Here is a 20,916-nt window from a genome sequence, read left to right as displayed (position 1 = left end):
GAGCTGCTGGGTGCTGGGTTCTCTGCTTTCCCGTTCACTGGGCCTTCCTACTCTCTTAGCAGGAGACAGAGGTGAAAGCTCCCGTCTCGCTTGGCTCTCACTTTACTGGCCAGTCCTTCCTATCAGGACTCACGTCACTTGGGGCGGATCTGAACTTGACCAGTAGATCACAGTTCCCAATGTTGCCTTCTCACAAGTGACCAAACTTCCTACGAGTAACCAAACCCAAGTGGCACTTCTCTGGGACAGAGGCAGCCGGCCCGGTGGCACGCTTGTTATTTCCAGCAGGTTTCAACGCTTTGCCTTTCTGAAAGGGACTTTGTCGTTCCATTTGAAAGAGGAGCATATAATGCTCACTTTTGTCTCCGACTTGCCTACCTGTACCCTGTTCTTTTTTCTCAGTCCCAGCTTTTCGTCAGATGCCTGAAGGTGGTTTCGTGGGGATGTCCTCCATCGTCTCAGCGCGTTGGCACCTGGCCTCCTCTTTCGTGCTCAGCTCTGAAAACAGGCGCCCTCTTTCTGACTTCTTTCTGCTGGTAACTGGTCTTTTTCCAGTCACCTGGCTGCTGAGTCATCCTTGACTCCCTTCTCCCATCATGCTCTTGTCTAGGTTTTTCTCATTATGTACATATTTTTGAATAGATTTAAATTTTTTAAAATAATCATTTTTTAGAGCAGTTTTAGGTTCACAGCAGACATGGGTAGAGCACAGAGAGAGCCTATATACTGACGGCCTTCTCTCCCCCATTATCACCTAAGGTCCACACATCAAGGTTCACTTGTGGGGCCGTTCACTCTATGAGTTTTGACAAAGGTCTGACGTGCGTCCACCATTCTAGTGTCCTGCAGCCTAGTTTCACTGCCCCCAACACCCTCTGTGTTCTGCTGCTTGTACGATCTCTCCTGCTGGCTGGAACATCCCAGCAACTGCCTGTTGAAGCTCCCAGCCTATGAATTCTCTCCCTGTCAGTCCCTCCTCCACCCCATCCCCAGATGAGTCATTGCCATCATGGCACGGCAACTCACTGGTCTCTGCCTTCCAGCAGGATCGAAGTTCAAATTCCTCTTATCCTGCAGCGACTTTCCCATCCTAGATGCTCATGGGAACCCTTCTAGACTTACTTCCTTACAATCTTCTACCAACACAGCTCCTCCATTCCTGGGGGCCTGGATTTTGGCCCTGTTTTCCTGTTTTTCTGTGCTTGTTCCAATGCAAGCATTGAGGCCTCATCAAGCCCCACCTTCTCCAGGGAGCCTCTCCATTCTTCCTGGTAGCCTTGTTACCAGTGCGATTTTTTTTTTTTTTTTTTGCACCCCATGTAGTGAGTTTTGCATTACAAGTGAACTGTTCCATAGCTGTGTCTGGGGATCTTTAGGTCATAGAACTCAGAGAGTGTGATGTGACCATTAAAAAAAAAAATTTTTTTTTTTTTTTTTTTAAGACCAAGACCAGACCTAGAATATCACACAGTAGGTGCTCAGTGATTACTTATTGAACAGAGTTGTCATTGTCTTCTGTGATTCTTAGAGGGTCCTTTATAGCCCCTGACACTAAAGAGGTCTCTCATGGGAATGTCCTACTCTTCTCTCAGTATTACTCGTTTCTGAGGATGGGAAAGGCATGTCTAGATGTTTGGCTGCTGGCTCTCTCAGGTTCATATACAGACAGAACTCTGCCTCCACTTCACCCCCCTAAAGCATTCAAGACATTGAATGCTCAATTTATTGGTTGCTGTCTTTTAAACATTTATTTCTAAGCACACAGCACGGATGCCATGATGGGCGTAGGGGGTCCTGTGCAGTGAGTGAGGGAGGGCTGGTTGTCTGTGTTCGGATCCTGGCTCCTTCACTTACCAGCCCCATGACCTTGGGCACCATCTCCTTACTTGTAAAACTGAAGTAATGACATTTGGCTACCTTGAGGGTTAGATGAGATAATTCATTGTACAAACCCCTCACACTGGCACATAGTTAGCCATCTGCTGTTTTTCCTTGGATTGCTGTTTCTGATTATTAGTGATTATTATATATTCCTGATTATTCTGATTATTAGATAACGTTACTCCTCATTCTCATCCTTTACTGTCCAGTGGAGTTAGGTCAGGAGGAAAGATAGAAAACAATAGAGGAAGATGAGAGGTCTTGAAGACATTCCCTGTTGGGCTGTTGCTGGCTAAAAGCTTTCTTTTCCCCCAAGGTGAATGATGACCCCCTGGTGTGAGGAGGAGGGCTGGCAGGGGAGGCAGGGGCCTTGGTCTCATGCCCCACCTCCCCACCCACATGGTTGGGCTGCCTCCAAACTTGATGGTGATGCAGATATGAAGAAAATTAGTTGGGACTATCTCAGTCAAATTTAATTGACTCGGTATTTATTGGGCACTGACTATATGCCAGGCACTCTGCTAAGTGTTTGGGTTATAAAGCATGAATGATTTGGACAAGGTCTCTGCCCTCATGGGACCTTTGAGAGGACAGATAATAAACAACAAAATAGATTAATAGAAAGAATAATACAGACTGTGATAAATTCTCAGGAGAAAATAAAAAGGTAGAGAATTACTGGGGGGGGGGGTTGCTCTTGTGCATTGTCAGGGGAGGCTCCTCCGAGGAGATGGCATTTATTTATTTATTATTACTTTTAAAAAGATTTTATTTATTTATTTGGGAGAGAGAATGAGAGAGAGTGTGAGAGCATGAGCAGGGGGCGGAGCAGAGGGAGAGGGAGAAGCAGACTGTCTCCCTGCTGCAGGGAGCCTGATGCAGGGCTTGATCCCAGGACTCCAGAATCATGACCTGAGCTGAAGGCAGACGCTTAACCGACTGAGCCACCCAGGCACCAGGAAAGTTCTTGGGAACTTTCACATCTCTTCTTTTTCAATTAAATTTGTGAGGTTATACAGGCACCTCTAGAACATGGAATTCTGTCCTTTGGTGAGAACATTGGCATGGGCATTTGAAGATGAGTCACTGTTTAATTGGATCACTGTGTGATCCACTTAAGTAAATACTGTTTTTTGAATGGAAAAGTTATTATTCGCTTTCTTTTGAAATCATTTAGAAATGACTTTGGAGACATCCTTTAAGATTTTAACGCATGTGGATGTGGTTCTTTTGTTAAGAGAAGCGGTATAGGGAAGAGGTGAGCACAGTTTCTGGCATTTGGGAGCCCTTGGTTTGAGTCTGGACCACATGGCATGGCTTTCGGTGGTCATTTATCCTCTCTGGGTATTGGTATCTTCCTGTGTAAAATGAGACAGATAAGTTGCCGCCTCACCAACTGTCACAGAACGGTGCTTTCTAAACTGCAGAACGTTAGAAAATAAAAGTTACTCTAAAAAACTTAAATTCCATGTGTGTGCATTTTGGTGAATAGCACTTAGGGCTATGATGTAACTCATGACCATAGGAGATAACTTGTCACTGCTTATGGATGTTTGGCTTCTGGAATAATCCAGAGGAGAATATTTTTATAACTTTGCAGTAGGAATGGGCTTTCTAAGTATGGGGCAAAACTTAGAAACCGTATGGAAACGATCGGTAAAATTCATGACCTAAAAACAGTTGGCATAACAGAACCCCCGTGGGTAAAGTAAAAGACAGTTTACAAATCAGAAAAATATATCTGCATTTCCTATTATATATTAAGGATTAATTTCCCTAATACACAAAATTCCTACAAGTCAGTAAGGAAAAGAACACACTTACTATAGAAAAATGGTCAAAGGATATGAACAAACAATCCATAGGAAATAATTTAGTGGCTCCTAACACATTAAAAATGCTGACATCACATGTAGTTTTTAAAAATCTGATTAAATTGCACTGAAATATTACCACATTTCACCTATCTGGGATTGACAAAGATAAAAACATTTTGAAAACCATCCATGTTAGGGAGTCTACGGGAGAACAGAACTCATACATATACACTTGGTGACTGTGTCTTAGTTTCCTACAAGGGCCACCTTGTCAGAGTTAATAATTCACATGGTCTGGCTTGATTCAGAAATTCACTTTAAGAAATTTGCCCTTCAGCGAAATTCACAATATTCACTGTGTTTATAACAGCAAGAGTGTCTATCAGTGGGAGCTGGTGAACATGAGTTACAGTACATTTGCACAAGGGAGTAATACACAGTCACAGAAAGAGAACAGGGATGCTCTGTGGACAGCTGGGGCGCAGTCTACATTGTTAAGTGAAGAGTGAGGTGTAGAAAGGGCATATGTGGGTCTTCCATTTACCGGAAAGGAAGGGGGGAAAGAAATAGATGTATCTGTATGGTCTCACTTATTTGTGGAGCATAACAAAGAACACGGAGGACATGGGGAGATGGAGAGGAGAGGGAGTTGAGGGAAACTGGAGGGGGAGATGAACCATGAGAGACTGTGGACTCTGAAAAACAACCTGAGGGTTTTGAAGGGGCGGGGGGTGGGAGGTTGAGGAACCAGGTGGTGGGTAATAGGGAGGGCACGTACTGCATGGCACACTGGGTGTGGTGCAAAAACAGTGAACACTGTTATGCTGTAAATAAACAAAAAAAGAATAAAAATAAATAAAAATAAAAAAAACAAAAAACAAAAAAGAAATAGATGTATGTGCCTGCATATGCACAGAACAGCTCTGGAAGGATTCTAAGAAATGACTAAGAGGTAGGAGAAAGAAGGAGAATTTTTATTATTCTATACCTTTTTGTATTTTTTTTGTTGAGAAGTGTTATATTTTAAGAATTAATATTCAATATGAAACCAAAAATGGACAATAAAACAGTGTTCGAGATGGGATCGAGCCTACCTATAGATTCATTAACGCTGTGTTTGATACCCAGATTATTAAACAACTTAAGGTGTCCACTGCTACCACAGTTTGGGGCTATGAAAAGGGGAGACATTCTTTCAAAGAGCTCTTGGCCATTTGGGGCACACTGCAATCAGAGACCAGTGGAAGGACCATGTAATAAAGCACTTAGAGCTGGTGTAGCTGAAGTCCAATGGGGATTCAGTTCCATATTGGTCAGGGAACACTGTGTTCAAGACATACCTACAAAGACTGTGGTAGAGTAATGGCCTTAAAGATGTCCATGTTCAAATGCCCAGAACCCATGAATATTTCCTTGCATTCAAGGATGGATGTGATTAAGTTAAGGGTCTTGAGATGTGATTATCCTGGGTTTTCGAGCGGGGCCCAGTCTAATCTCATGGGTCCTTAAAAGCAGAGAACCATTCCTGGCTGTGGTCAGAGGGAAATGTGCCCACAAAAGAAGGGTCAGAGATACGATATGTGGCTGGCTTGGAAGATGAAGAAAGGGGCTGGGAGCCAGGAATGCCAGCAGCCTCTAGAAGCTGGAAAAGGCAAGGGAGCAGTTTCTCCTTTAGAGCTCCCAGCCACGCAGATGCCTTGATTTTAGTCAAGAGGGATTGGTGTTGGATTTCTGATCTACAGCACCGTACGGTAGTAAATCTGTGTTGTTTTAAGCCACAAAACTGATGACAATTTGTTACAACAGCTCTAGGAAATGATCAGAGAGATAATGGAAAAAGAACCCTGAAGCCTTGCTCTCGTGGGCTTTCTAATTTAGGAGGGAAGTGATGACAAGAATCTAATCAATAGTCATGCCAAGCCAATGTGGAAAGTGGCAGGAAGATTGCAAGGAGCTGTCCACAAAAGGGATCAGGAACTCGGGGAGGAGACGCTGCTGGCTGGGTTTGTACTGTGAGAGGCAGTGCAGCTTGCTGATTGGGAAGAAGGACTCTGGTACTGACCGTGAACTTGAATCTTGTCTCTCCCTCTTTTTAATATGGTGCCTGGAGAAAGCCAATCTCTCTGTGCCTCAGTTTTCTAATCTGTAAAGTGGGGATACTAATAATGGCTCTTCAAAGGGCTGTTGTGCAGAGTCAGTAAGTTAATGTGTGTCAAGTGCTTGGGGTAGTTCCTGGCCATCCCAAGCGCGTGGAATTGTTGGCTATTGATATTTTGCCCTAACAGATGGGCAAGGCAGAGGCAGACAGAATGGTGGAGCATCTGAGGACAGCAAGCTCACGGCTCTCAGTTGAATGGTGGGAGCACTGGTGGGGAGAAGGAGCAGAAAATAAGGCTGTTTAGGAGTACAGAGCTAGATGATGGTGACCTAGGGACCTGGACTGAAGAGCCTCCCCCTAGTGCCCCAGAGGATTCAGCAGGTGGGATGGCTTGAGTAGAGCAAGGGTGCTGATCACATTTCTTTAAGTGGGGGGGCGGGTTTGGTTTCTGAGCCCTAACTCTAGAGTCGTCTTCCCACTTGCCTGTCTTTTCTGTCCCCTCACAATGAGCAGCATGACCTCTAACCAAGATGAGCATCTTCATCCCCCTCAGCGCTCCCTCCGCCGCCCTGCAGGATTTGGGTGCTGGGTCCCCCACCTAGGATCTCATCAGGGTTCAGGGTCTCTAGAGAACACTCTGGTATCGATCGTTGGCTTTCCTGTATGGATCCTCACAGTCACCTACTTTTTCAAAGCCAGCTCTCAGCCTCTTCTGTTTCCCCATAGGTCAAGGAGCAGAAACCTGACCTCTGCGGCTTCAGCAGGTCCCTACAGGCTAATGGCTGAGCCCAGGGGTGAGCCTGGGCCTACCCCTGCTGTCTTTTCAGAAGTCCAGTTCCTTTTGGCTTTTTGGGGTCTGTGTCCTCTCAACATGTAGAGCTGGTTCTTGAGCAGATGAGCCACTCCAGAACTTTCGGAGTTCTTGGAGAGAGTGATCCTGAGAAGGAGCGTTTTAAGTAGAAATGGGAATCTGAATTTTCCAGACCAGCTGCCTGGTCCCTGCTTTTTTAGAAATCCTCTTCCTCAACTCCGATTCCTCTCGCTGACTCTGGGATACCCAGGACCTCCCAGGGAGCTGTCCCTGAAATAGGGGATCCCCAGCATGTCCTTCCTTCCCTTCCCCTGAGAGCTCTGTGCTCTTAACTCCTCTCCTCCTTCTGCCCCTCCTCTCACTTTTGTTCTGTTCACTCCTAAAAATTTCGATGCTAGAATGTGCATCTTTCAAGTCCTCTTCTCTGCTACCTTCTCTGATAAGTGGACTTTTCAAAGGGACAGGTAGGTGCTAACGAATGGATTTTTTTATGATCATGTGAGGAAATGCCCAGGCCCGCTCGTCCTTGGACAAGTCATTGCCTCCATTAGGTGTCTCTTCTTCTCTGAGGAAACAGAGACCTAGCACTTTCCCCGCCTCAGGGGATTGTGTGACTAGGATATCACTCACTCATTTATTCATTCACTCATCCGTTTCGTAGTCCTTGAGTCCCTATGCAGTGGTTGGTATAAAGTAGTGATAAAACAGGCACGATGCCCGCCCTGCTCTTGTGGAGACGGGTCACAAACAAGAGACAATAGCATACGTGCTGACAGCTTATAGGTACAGAGCAATGTCTGTGACAGGATCAAGTCGTCATTGTACACGGTGGCCTTTGGGTTACCCGGACAGAGGCCTTCTGGTGAAGCGGCGGTCTGGGCTCCAGGTCTCCTGGGTTTCTGGGTGGGGGTGGGGACACATCTGTGAGCACTTTGCTCCTCCTTTCCCTCCATCCCACAGTGGAGGTTTTCCTCTTCCGGGGCTTTCAGCTCGTGTCTGCGTGGTGTTTGGACAGGCGCCTGGCGTTTCCCGTCACTGCCTTCTCAGAACCAGGCCAGGAGGAATGGTGAGCGCGCAGGTGGGCTCCCTCCTTCCCAGTCCTGTGTGCAGGAAAGGAGGGAGAAGCTGGGCTTTTGCAGCAAATGATGGAAGTTTTGGCCCCTGTTGACTTTATTATAGTTGCCAGGAGGTAAATAGCTAGAGATTTAGGACCGTCATGATAAAGCACTATGAGCTGCTTACAGTGATCTTCTGAGGAGACTCAAGAAGCTAATGGTCGTAGGTAGAGCTGGCTCTGGGCTACTTCTTTCAAAGTGGAGGCTACTCGTAGGCTCGTGCAGGGCCTTGAGAGCTTGGAGCAACTCCTTCCGCAGATGGTAGCTAACTTGGGAAACAGAACCTTTTTTATTTCTTTTTTACATGGTGCTGCCTCTTGGGGGAGGGCCAAGTGTTTATGTGAAGAAGATCCATGAAGCCCGCATAGAAATCAAGATGTAGAAGTTAGCTGGCAAAAGGGGGAAGATGCTAGTTGTGTGTAGGTGTGCGTGTGCGTGCATGTGTGTGCACGTTCACAGAAGAGGCATGAAGGGACATCTTCGTGTACAACAATTTGGGAATCCTGCAGTTTCTCTTTCTCCGTCCTTCCTGTGTGGCTAACTAGGAAACCACTTAGCAGGTATCTGATCATTTAAAAAAATTTTTTTTGTTGTTGTAGTAAGAACACTTAATATGAGATCTACCCTCTTTACAATTTTTTCCTTTTTTTTTTTTTAAAGTAGGCTCCACAGCCAGCATGGAGCCCAACATGGAGCCCAACATGGGACTTGAACTCATAACCCTGAGCTCAAGACCTGAGCTGAGATCAAGAGTCAGATACTTAACCGACTGAGCCGCCTGGGCACCCCTTAACAAGTTTTTAAGTATGCAGTGTGGTATTGTTACTGATGAGTCCCGTATTAGACAGCAGCTCTCTAGACTGGTTCTTCTAGAAGATACGTGATCACATTAGAACCTGTAAACTGATGTCTTTCCTCCCTGAGGCTGTTGTTTCACTTACCTGTGGTACTTTTCTTGGCTAAGAGGTCACGTGACTGGATTCTCCAGGACTGTTCTGCCAGGTGGGGGAGACCTGCTGTATCCGTGATGCTCTGAAAAGAATATTCAGAAGAAATTCTATACCTATAAAGATTGCAAGTTAGAAAAGGGTTAGATTGTGTAGTGCTTTCACGAATTTGGGGCTTTACCAAGGCCGTGTGGCTAAGTTTTTCTACCCACATCTTTCCTGAGCATTTGTGTAACAAAACCGCCTGCCTGGAGTGTCTCCACCTCCCCTCTCCTCTCAGAGCTCCGTGTTCACCTGCGGTATAAAAATGAAATACACTGCAAAGTTGGAGTTGTCATCAGACTGATAATCAGACTCCAAGCCCTTTAAAAACCTAATTTTTTGACAGATAGCAAATGTAGTTTTCTTTTTAAAAGTTACTCTTTTTTTGTCTTGTTGGACTAAAATTGCTTACTGTGGATGTGTTTTCAAAAATATAGTCCTTTCTCAAATACTATCTTATTTTTTTTTAATAAGGCTGCAAGGTTTTTTTTTTAAGATTTTATTTATTTATTTGGCAGACAGAGATCACAAGTAGGCAGAGAAGCAGGCAGAAAGAGAGGAGGAAGCAGGCAGAAAGAGAGAGGAGGAAGCAGGCTCCCAGCCGAGCAGAGAGCCCGATGTGGGGCTCGATCCCAGGACCCTGGGATCATGACCTGAGCCGAAGACAGAGGCTTTAACCCACTGAGCCACCCAGGCGCACCCCCCCCCCCCCCGCTTTTTTTTAAAGAAGGCTCCATACCTAACGTGGGGCTTGAACTTATGACCTTGGGATCAAGAGTTGGATGAAGCTCTACTGACTGAGCCAGCCAGGCACCCCAAATATAGTCCATTCTCGTGAAGGACTCAGTCCTTCTACTGTTTCACATTTTGATATTATGAGTGACTATAACATGGGATGGTGCTAGGGCTTGCTTAAAAGATTTTGCTTAAGGTCACCTGGCTGGCTCAGTTGATCAAGCATGTCTCTTGATGTTGGGGTTGTGAGTTTGGGCCCCACATTGGGCGTCATGCCTTCTTAAAAAAAGACAAAAAGATTTTGCTCTGAAACCCTTGGGATTTTCCTTGTGACAGTGACTTGTGAAGAAATGCCGAGATTTAATAACTATTTTTTGTTGTGAATATAGTTTCCTTTATTTCCAGTTGCTTTCAGTTTCATAGTTGAGTGTTAAGAAAATAGCCTGTGAACACCATGTGATTCTGCTTCAAGTGTTTTGAGAAAACGGATATTCAGGGAAGGGACTTAGAAAGCAGATTAAAATAGCAGAAAAAAGAATCAAACAGAAAGGCAGGGCGGGTTGGGGGGGGGCTCTCTGGCTCAGACGGTGGAGCATGAGACTCTTGATCTCGGGGTCGTGAGTTCAAGCCACACACTGGGTGTAGAGATTACTTATAAAAAAAAATTTAGAAAAAATTGTTTAATTAAAAAAAAAGGAACCGAAACAGAAATAAGCCATATGTAGGGGAAAGCATGAACCAGAATGAATCAGAAAGATGATTTATTATTCATGATGCATTGATTGCATCGATGAAGAGTCCAGCTCTTGTACTACCCTCTTCCAAATGGGAAGATGGTACTGTGTCTCACCACTGGCAGGTTTTGTGTTTGCAGTCCTTTTCCAGCTCTGCCAAGATTGTTATCTTGCCCCTGAGAATGGGCAGGTAGCATTGTGGTGCCTACACATGGATGTCCACTGGGCTGCATGTCCTTGGTGCAGTGCCCAAGTGGCTGGCTGATTTCTGAGTCCTGTTTTTCTCCATTATTCATGCAATTGGTGCAGATGTGTATGGAGAACCCATTGTGTGCCTGGTACTGTGGTAAGAGGTCAGATCCAAAGTAAATGAGCACAGTGAGGAGCTGTGCTGTCCCTGAACTTCCAGTTTGGTGGGGAGACAGACATGGATTCACTATTGACACAAGTAAGGGTAAAAATATCAATGGGATCAGAACTGTAAAGGAAGATGATAGTGCAAGGGAAGTGTGACTAGGGGATCTGTCTTTGCTGGAGGGAGTTAGGGAAGCTCCTCTGGGTTAGTGAGATGGGGACCAAGATTAGACGAGTGAGGAGAGATTAACTAAACAAGTCTGAATTCTAGCAATGCCCTTGGACCAATTGGTGACCTTGTGATGACCTTGAGCAAGCGACTTCACCTCTCTAAGCCTTCAGTGTCTTCATCTATGAAATGGGTGGTTGTGGGAATTCAGTGAGGCAGTGTGCATACCATACTCCGCACAATGCCAGCACATAGCTGACACTCAGAAACAGGAGCTATTCTGATTACTGCTGGTGTTTTCTGTTCATTTGGAAACTTTGAAAAGATACTTGTTTAAACCTTTTTTTTTTTTTCCTTTTTTTCTGGTTAGCAAGAGCTACTACATACATGAGGATACCTAACTTGGAAAATGAAAGCCTAAAGGGAGGTTTATCGATGGTCTTCAATGAGTCCAAGTGTCCTTGGCCTCTAAGACACGGGAAAGGCTCAAACAACGCCGCGCTTATGTGAAGTCATGTTCAGAATGAGGCTGCTTTGGAAGCAGTTGTCGTGTACTAGGATTCTAAGACACAGTATTTTTAGATCACATCTCCTCCATTTCTGTTTCTCATGGCAGTCAGTCATGAGTAGCTAGGCTAATGCGTACTTTCTGTACCAATACTGTGTTCTATTTGCCCAGTGATTTTTGCTACTGCGTTTTCAGTTTTGCATGGATATTTCTTACAGCTAAAGGACTGGTGGTCCCTGTGCATCCTTGGAGAATGGCAAGTTTTGCTTTTCTTTCTGTGCTCTGGGACATATACATGCCCATGTATAGGCATACAATCCAGCTTTTTACTGAAAGAATAACAATTTTTTTGTATCTTTCATTGTTCTTAGATTTTGTAGAAAAAGGAACCAAGGATTCAGACAGTGGTCACACTTAAGTTTTATTGCACACTTGGTAAGTGCTTTGAGTGCATTACGTGACTGATTTAATCCTCACCCTATGAAACAGGCACTATTAAGAATCCTGTATTCCCTCCTGCAAGATAGTGGAGGACCAGAGAAGTTAGGTCACTTGTCCAAGTTCTCACAGCCATGAGTGGCATAGTTGGAATTTGAACCCAGATGTGAATGGCTCCAAATCTGAGCTCCAAACACTTCCATCCTGCCTTTTGGGCTAGTTATTGAAGACTTTCAAACCTCTGTGTCAGGAGGGTAATATGTATCAGAAGATTAATTAGATTTAGACAGTCATGAGAAAGGCTTATGACAAATATCCGTGGCCTCTGAAGAGCATGGGGAAGCTTGTTGAATTTAGATTTATTCACTGAGTCAGTGGAAGTGGATATTGTGATGTTCTTCTGGATTAGTTTCCTGATTGTTATAAACCTTGGTTTTACAGAACGGGTCTTAAGGAGCACTAATGTATATCAACCAAAAATTAAAGATGATTATGAGTATTAGGAGTTTATACTTAAAATAACATTTTTCTTCTTCCGCATTCTTTCCCATCTGTATCACAATTCCTATGTTAATAGCTTTAGTATCTTCGGGTCACCTATTGTTTGTTGCCTTAAAGTTCTTTGAGAACTGCTTCCCGTCCATTTGGAAGCAAGGGAAGGATGAATTAGAGATAATGTATTCAGAAATGGGTGTAGGCAATATGGGTGGAGTTGGAAAGGCGTATCCGGAGACCTTTGGCCACCGAAGCTGCTGGCTGTCAGCGCCTGATACCAGCACCGACTTCCATGGAGCCTGTCTGGGCCCGGCCCAACTGGCTTCCAAACCCGCCCGCCTGTGCTCACGGTTCCTGTTTTATTTTTCTGCTAATGCGAATCCAGCCTCAAAAATTAAGCATTGTTTTTGACGGGTCAGAACCGGATACAAATACAGCCTGATGTGTCAGCTAAGGGAGGGAGAAATATCAAACAGTGCTGGTGTGGGGAGAGTTGGGGGGGGGCGAGTGGGGGAGAGGAAGTGGAGTGGTCTCTTGTGGCCTTGTTTCCTTTCCTAGTGTTGGTTTTTCCTGACTCCGCAGAGGAGGAATAAAGATGCCTGGGGGCTCTAGGTTATTTTACATATTTGTATACACTCTATGCATTTAACACATCTGTTTTATCTGTGTTTTCAAATCACAAAAGTAATGTACTTTAAAAAATAAGAGTTGTTGATGATCCAGGAGTGTATAAAGTAGAAAAAAGAATTGCTCAGTTGGATTCACTTTGGTACACATGCTCTGGAATGCTTTTCGGTGCATGAAGTGTACCCGCATGTGTATTGTTGTTGTTTTTTTTTTTTAAAGATTTATTTATTGGACAGATAGAGATTACAAGTAGGCAGAGAGGCAGGCAGAGAGAGAGAAGGAAGCAGGCTCCCAGCCAAGCAGAGAGCCCGATGCGGGGTTCGATCCCAGGACCCTGGGATCATGACCTAAGCCGAAGGCAGAGGCTTTAACCCACTGAGCCACCCAGGCGCCCCCGCATGTGTATTGTTAAAGAGCAAAAATTCAACCCATCAGCATCCCAACTAGCAAGTAGAGAGATGCTCTCGGGAGCTGTACAAAGTGGAAGGTTTTTATAGGAAGAAGGATGGGGCAGGGACGTTATTAGGAAAAAAAAAATCTTCAGGCAAGGTCATTTTCCCTTGGGAAGAGTAGGGGTATGACCAGCAGATTATCTCACCGTCCTTTGGGTGAGGGGTGTGGGGGAGTGGGATGAAGAGGGTCGTGTGACAGATTATTGTATTGGTGCTGACCAGATAATTTCTGACTGACCTGTGAAGACTACATTTCTGGGGGAGTTTAAACTGCATTTAGGTTAGGTATGACGCCCCGGTTTGCTGGCATGGTCTGGCATATGTGACTCCATTTTGGGCCTTTCATTTTCTTTGCGACAATAGACACACCCCAGCAATGGAATCACACTACAAGTCGCCGTTCCCACTCTGTGCGTCAGGGATAGCACTTACAGATTCTGCTCTCCCTTTTTTGAACCACTCAAGGTATTCCACGAATGTGTCTTACTTTATTTAATCGTTCCCTTACTAGCGGGCGTTCGGGTTGTCTCGGCATCTCCAGTTATAAACGTGGTCCCAGGGGAGCAGCCTCACAGATGTGGCTTTGCACCTGGATGCTCGTCTTTCTCCGGGATCCCTTCTTAGAAGTGGGGATGCTGGGTTGGAGGAGGTGTGAGCGCGAGACTTTGGAGTCAGTCAGCCTGTATGTAGGTCAGAGCACTGCTCCGACTCACACTCACATGGAGTCCTGTCTTCTGTGCCCGTGGGGCGGGCGGAGCAGTGCCAGCCCGGAGCCACGGGACAGACTCGTGCATGGACATGATGATTCTCCCAGCTAGCTTACCCTTTTCAAATGTGTGAAGGTAACAATCTAGCCCCGTTGAAATCCTGACTTTTGCTTCAGTCCAGATGTATTCCCGGAGAACCTGAGTCTGTCAAGTCTGCTCCTAGAACAAGGGCAGTTTGGGTTTTCTTTCCCACTCCCCAACCACCTGCATCTGTTTGCCCTTCTAGTGTTTTGTTAATCTTTGGACTTGAAATAGCTGACAAGATCACAAGATCAGCATTGTCTGAAAAACACTCCCTCTGGCTTTAATATGGTCAGTTTTGTGAGGCCCTGCCCCTGAGTCTTTTCCTAGCCAGACTCCTCAGGCCAAGGCTCCTTTCTCGGTGGACCTGAGCCCCATGGGGTCACGGATCCAACAGTGACAGCTGGCCCAGGTCATGCTGGAGCAGGACATGAACCACGTACTGGGAGTGAGCAAGGCCAGCTGACCGCTGGGCACCCTAGTGACTTTGCTGTCCTCTACCTCTCTGTGTTCAGCCACAGCTTATGTTAAGGGGCTGAACAAGTCACTTTGGTTTTTTTGTAATTTACCAGGTTTTAACATGGGACTCTGACAAGGCTTAGGGCAGGGGTTATTTCTGTCTGACGCATTGCTCACATCACTCTGCCTCTGCTTTATCTCCCATCTTCTCCCTGCTTGGCACCCCCATGGCAGAGGGCACTGGGTGATCTGATCCTGCCCCTTTCCCATGGAGCCAAACAAGCCCTTTTGAATATTTACTTTCAGAGGTCAGAGAACATTTCTTTGGGATCTTTCACTTAGTCCTGAGGTCCCTCCCCTTGACCATGAGGAATGACTGTGTTGGTCTCCTACAATTTGGGAGGCCTTGAGACTGAGTGATTATTGTTTAACCTTCTAGATTCCCATGAAGGAAGGAACTAGAATATCACTTACAGATTCCCCCAGATGATCTTTTCCAATGATTGATGAAAATAAGAATCTGAACCAGAATGACCCAAGGGCTTCTTTAGATGACTTGCAGGTCCTGTTCTCCTTTTCTTCCTGAAGCCATGTTAGAGTGAAAGGTTTGTTTTGGGATCTGCCTTTTAATTTGTTTCTACAAAAGTTTTCCTAAGAAAAATTTAGATCTCACTGATTTGTGTGTAACTTCACAGTAGGGAGGCATAAAGATGGCAATTTATTGGCTCACATTTGATGTACTGTGAAAAAAAATTTGAGATTTTTGGGTGGCTCAGTCAGTTCAACGTCCGACTCTTCATTTCGGCTCAGATCAGCATCTCAGAGTCGTGACACTGAGCCCCGTGTCTCACTTGCGCTGAGCATGGAGCCTGCTTAAAATTCTCTCTCTCCCTCTGCCTCTGCCCCTTCCCACACATGCTCGCTCTCTCTCTTGAAAAAAAAAAATAGAGATTTTAAGAATATGTGTAATCTTTTCAAACTAATACTTCATTGAAGATAAGTGCCCGTAGGTTGGGGTGCCGACACTTACCTCCATGGACAGTGTGGCAGGTTGTACCAGCAAGTTCACGGTAAGACCTCGAACACATTAGCTATTTCTGTGCCTTTTAGCTTTTCCACCTGCAGATTCAGGAGAACTAAATACGCTGGTTAAGAAAACAGAATGAACGCATACCTCTAACTGTTCACTGCCTTGTAAAAGACAGAGGCACTTTACATACCAAACAAGGCGGGCCGGTGGCCCTGGACCAGGTAACAGGAAGCTACGTGTCTGACCCCATTGTTCCTCTGGGGCCTTACTGTCTACCACCCCCTCGGTCCCAGCCACAGTGAACCACTTCCTGTTCCCACCTTTGGGCCTTGCGGCCTGTTATCATACGTTCCCTCCGCTTGGAACCACCCTCTGCCATCTTAACCTCCAGCATGAAGGCCGTGGGACAGAAGGGATGACCCACACAGAGGCTGGAGCCACACTGTCTGGGTTCAGATCCCAATTCTGTCACTTAGTAGCTTTATGACCTTTGTCAAATTACTTGTTAATTTCTTGGTATCCCTGTTTTCTTAACTGTAAAGTGGGGATCGCATTCTTGCTTACCTCGTAGGATTTTTTTTTTTTTTTTTGAGAATTTATTTATTAGAGAGAGAGAGTGGGAGTGAGGGGAGGGGCAGAGGGTGAGGGAGAAGCAAGCTCCCCAATGAGCAGGGAGCCCCAGGCAACCCAGGGCTCAATCTCAGGACTCCAGAATCGTGATCAGAGCCAAAGACAGATACTTAATTGACTGAGCTGCCCAGGTGCCCCTCATAGGATTTCTTTGAGGATATATGCAAAGTTCTTAGAATGGTGACTCTGTCAGAAGCCCTCTGTGTGTTGGCTATTATTATGATCATCTTTAGAGGTCCAGCCTATTCTGTAAGCCTGTGACCATTAACCATGATGGGATTTGGGGCCTGCAGACCTAGGTTTGAATCTGAACCCTGCCATATATGAGTTGGGTGGCCTTAGATGGTTATTTAACTCCTTCAAATGTCGTTTTCCCCATCAGAAGCACAGTATATCATATAGTTGCCAGGTGAGTCACATGTGAACTGTGTGTGAAGTACCTGGTTTAGGACTTGAGGACTGGAAGATACTAACAAGGGTTAGTCCTTGCCCCGCCTCACCCTGCCCAACCTTGCCCCTCCCCTCCCTGCCCCACCACCCCCAACACTCTGTTCATCTCCTGATGCCTTGTACTTGCTTGGTCACATCTCTCTCATTAAACTATATATTCCTTAGTTTTCTTTGTACATAACATGCATTTATTCTTTCATTTATTCAGTGATTTTCTCACTCATTGGTTCACTCAGTCAATTTGTTCATTCATGCATGTTCCTTCTCTTTTGTTTATTCAGAAGTCTACTAAATGTGCTGGGCCCTGGGAATCTATGTCATTCCAGCTCGAGTTCAGGAGAGAAATGACAAGATCCTGAACTAGTCCAGCGCCAGTGGAGGCCCACAGAAGGGAGTGGACTCAGGAGACATTCAGAGACAGGCTTGGCGGGGCTTCCCGACCAGTTGGATTTGGAACGTTAAGGGAAAGGAAGGAATCAAAGACAGTTTCTGGGATTTCCATCTGAGGCACTGTGTGGCTATTGACACGATTAATTATTAAAATGGGCAACACATGAGGTGGGGGGATTGGCAAGGCCACAGACCTGCACAGGGAAAAGGTGTCACGTTTCAGCCGGCCTGGATTGGACACAGTAAGTGAGAGCTGCCGACAGGAGGTCTGGATGGAAACATCCCCTAGGAGGTGGCCAGGCTGTCCTCAAAGACAGTTCTGATTCTGGACTTCTTTACATGTAATATGAGAGCATTGTCCAAAGCAGAATGAGTGCAGAGTGGAAAAGAAGAGGGCTGCCAGTGGCCCTTTTGGGGGAATTGTCCTGATTCAAAGTGGAAGGGGACAGTGAGTCTGTGGCTTCTGCTGAGAAGCCATGTGCGTTGTCTCACCAGAGAACTACTCATTCCCCGCCAGGAACACACTATCCACTGTGTACCTCAAGGCCAGCCCTGGGCGTGTCAGTGCAGAGGAAGGGAGAAGACCCATTCCCCCATCGTGAGCCTTATCATGGAGTGCACTTTCCCAAGACTGCCTTTTCCCTGGCTCTCTTTTGCCTTTCAGGTTCCAGTTCAAGTGTCCCTTGCTCAGAGACACCTTCCCTGATCACCCGAATGTGAAGTAGTCTCCACCAAGTACCTGTAGTCACTCTCGATTACATCATCCTGTTGTTTTCTTCATTATGCTTGCTCATTACCTTGTCCATGTATTTGCTTACGTGTGTGTTTCCTGTCTCTTCCCACTATGATGTCAGTGAAATTGGTGTCTAGTTCAGTGCCCCATCTCTGATGTTTGTGGCAGGGCCTGGTCCTTAATAGGTTGAATGGATTAACCAGGATTGCCCATCTACGCTGGGATGAGAGGAAACTGAGCTTGTTTGTTGGGGAAGGAAGCAGTCGGAGTTAGTAAGGGTGAGGGGCAGTTGAACCAATGTCTCAAAGGAAATAGGAGAAATAAGATCGTGAAGATGGGAGAGTGTGATCCTTTTCTGTGAGACTGAGGGAAGTGAGTGAATATATGGGTAGAGTTCAAGGGGACGGAGAACCAAGGTGAAGAATGTAAATCTGGTGGTCTTACTGTTTTGATGAAGTAGGAAGTAAGAGTTATTGGCTGACAGAGGGGAGCAGACCAGGAGGAGATGGGTGGCAGGAGGTGAGAGGTGAAGGTCTGAAGATGCTGGCATGACTAGAAGATTCCTGAACCCTGGAGGACTCTGCCGAAGCTGGAACTCATAACTTGGTGATGGAACCAGTCACAGAAATGAGAGGATTTTTCTTCAGTGGTAGGTGGGGTAAGAAGAAATAGAGGTGACAGGGATGATGTTGATCCGTGTTTGGAGTTTGACAGAAGTGTGTCAGTGGAACAGGAAATGAGTGGTTCTGGAGGGAGAATGTTTGAAATATTCAAGGAAATGAAGTCCAGAGGGAGAATAGGAAGGGTAGGATGAAAGTTCTGGTGGTTTTTCATTCAAGCAGAAGAGCAAATTGGGTGAGAATGAGGAAGTGAGAAAAGGAAGGGTGGGCTGTGGTAATCAGAGGAGAGTTCTAGTTTTTCATTTTAAAGAGCAGTTCCTGGGTTGGGATCTGGTCACAGGGTGAGCATTGTTGGCAAGAGCTTAGGTCACAGGAACGAATAGCCTAAGGCAAGGCCAGGAGATGTTGGGTCTTTACCCAAGAGTGATCAGGAAAAAGTGGGAAAGAACAGAGAGGAGGTTTCTAAAAATGTAGAAAGGAGAAGCAGGAAACTGGAGAGAAGGAAGTCATTCCAGGAAGTGAGCAAGAGGGAGCTGGTCATGGATTCTTAGGTTCTAGGTACTTGTCAGTAGGTTATTGTCTGGAGACTGTAGTGACTGAGGGAATTTGGTTTTCTCCTGGTCCTTAGAAATGGGAGTTCTGAGGACCTGAGCAGCTTTGACTTGAGAAGGGAAGAGTGGAGAAGCCAAGGCGCAGCCATGGTAGAGCTGTTGAGAGGAGTGTGAGTGTGGGGCACTTGTTGGCTCCAGGAGGAGAGCTCCCGAGGCTAGTGGGAGGAAGGGTTGCAAGAGGGAATGCAGAACAAGGCTGGGGTCACAGCCAAGTAGGGATGAGAGAACCCAGGATGATGCCTAGAGGGCTTTCAGCTTGGCAGACATTGTGATTTGCAGGATGAGGGACCCTGAGGGTATGAATAAAATGGGTTGAGCTCAGAGTTTCAGGTAACACTTAAAAAACAAACAAACAAACAGCTTTATTGAAATATCTGCATACAACTTGCCCAATTAAGTGTACTCTTCACTGATTTTAGTATATTTGCAGATATATACAACCATTACCACGGTCATTTTTATTTCTTTAAATTTAAAAAAAATTTAGAAGATTTTATTTTATCAGAGAGAGAGAGAGAAAGAGAAAGAGAGCACAAGCTGGGAGAGCAGCAGGCAGAAGGAGAAGCAGGCTCCCCACTGAGCAAAGGGACTCTATGTGGGACTCGAGCCCAGGACCCTGGGATCATGACCTAAGTGGAAGGCAGACAACCCACTGACCCATGCAGGCGTTCGTCCCAGCCATAGTCAATTTTAGAAAATTTTTATTCGCTGATTTCACTGCCCTTTAGCTATCACTTCCCTGAATACCTAAACTCCACCCCTCTACTCTCTACCCACCCAACCCAGTAACCCTAGCAACCAGTAATCTATTTTCTCTTTTTATAATAATTCCTGATTCTGGACTTTCATATGAATGGATTTGTGTAATATGTGGACTTTTGTCCACATATTTCTACATTTCTAACATGATATTTTCAAGGTCCATCCAAGTTGTAGTGGGTATCACTACTTCATTCCTTTTTATTATCAAATAACATTCTGTTATGTGGACATACCACAGTCCGTTTATCCATTCATCCATTGATAGACATTTGGGTTATTTCCACCTTTTGGCTCTTATGAACAATGCCAATATTTATATACTAGTTTCTCTGTGGACATTTTCCTTTCTTTTAGGTATATACTTAGGAGAATTGCTGGGTCAAATGGTGAGTCTGTGTTTAATGGTTTGAGAAACTGCCGGAGTGTTCTATGAGGTAGCCACACCTTTTCAAATCCACCAGCAGTGTATGAGGGTTCCGATTTCTCTGTATCCTTGCCCAAATTTGTTACTATCAGACTTTATGATTCTAGCCAGCCTAATGGGAGTGAAGTGAAGTGGTGTCTCACTGTGGTTTTGATTTGCTTTCTTCTGATGACTGATGATATTGAACATATTTTCATGTGCTTATTGGCCACTTCTCTATTTTCCCTGGAGGAATGTCTATTGAGGATCCTTCGCCTGTTTTTGAAATGAGTTACCAGTTATCTGTTATCTTTATTAGTTATCAAAGATCATTTTATTATTATACTTATGTATGTAATAAAATATATATTTATTTTATTATTGTTTTCCCAGCTTTATTGAGGCATAATTAGCAAACAAAATTGTAAGATATTTAAAATGTTAATGTGAAGATTTGCTAATACCTTCTTGATGCATCCATCACCTTACTTTTTTCCCTTTTTCTTTCCTTTTTTTTTTTTTTGGTGAGAATATTTTACTCCTTTAGAAAATTTCAATTGTACAAATGCAGTATTATCAACTGTAGTCACCATGTTATATGTTAGGTCCTTAAGTTTTTGTTTGTTATTATTGAGTTGGATGAGCTCTTTGTATATTCTAGCTACATGTCCCTTATCGGATACGTGATTTGCAAATTATTTTCTCCCATTCCATGCATTGTCTTTTCACTTTCTAGATGGTGTCCTTTGAAGCACAGAAAGTTTTAATTTTCATGAAGTCTAATTTGTTTTTTCTTTTGTTGCTCATGCTTTTGGTA

General features: G+C 45.0%; 1 protein-coding gene across 3 annotated transcripts in view; it reads left to right on the top strand.

The window, feature by feature from the left end:
* SNX10 (sorting nexin 10) overlaps window positions 1–20,916 on the top strand; it is a 71,271-nt gene that overhangs the window by 7,555 nt on the left and 42,800 nt on the right. For 2 of the 3 annotated variants that reach the window (XM_046021278.1, XM_046021279.1), the window contains exon 2: window positions 11,583–11,646. The exons of the other annotated variant lie outside the window; for it this stretch is intronic. The gene's annotated coding sequence lies outside the window, so the exon portion shown is untranslated. The remainder of the gene's footprint in view (window positions 1–11,582; window positions 11,647–20,916) is intronic. 3 annotated transcript variants of the gene reach the window in all.

This window comes from Meles meles, chromosome 10, assembly GCF_922984935.1.
Source record: "Meles meles chromosome 10, mMelMel3.1 paternal haplotype, whole genome shotgun sequence".
In the NCBI taxonomy this organism is placed as follows: Eukaryota; Metazoa; Chordata; class Mammalia; order Carnivora; family Mustelidae; genus Meles; species Meles meles.
The sequence above is the reverse complement of the archived record's forward strand: the minus strand, read 5'-3'. Positions and strand labels throughout refer to the sequence as shown.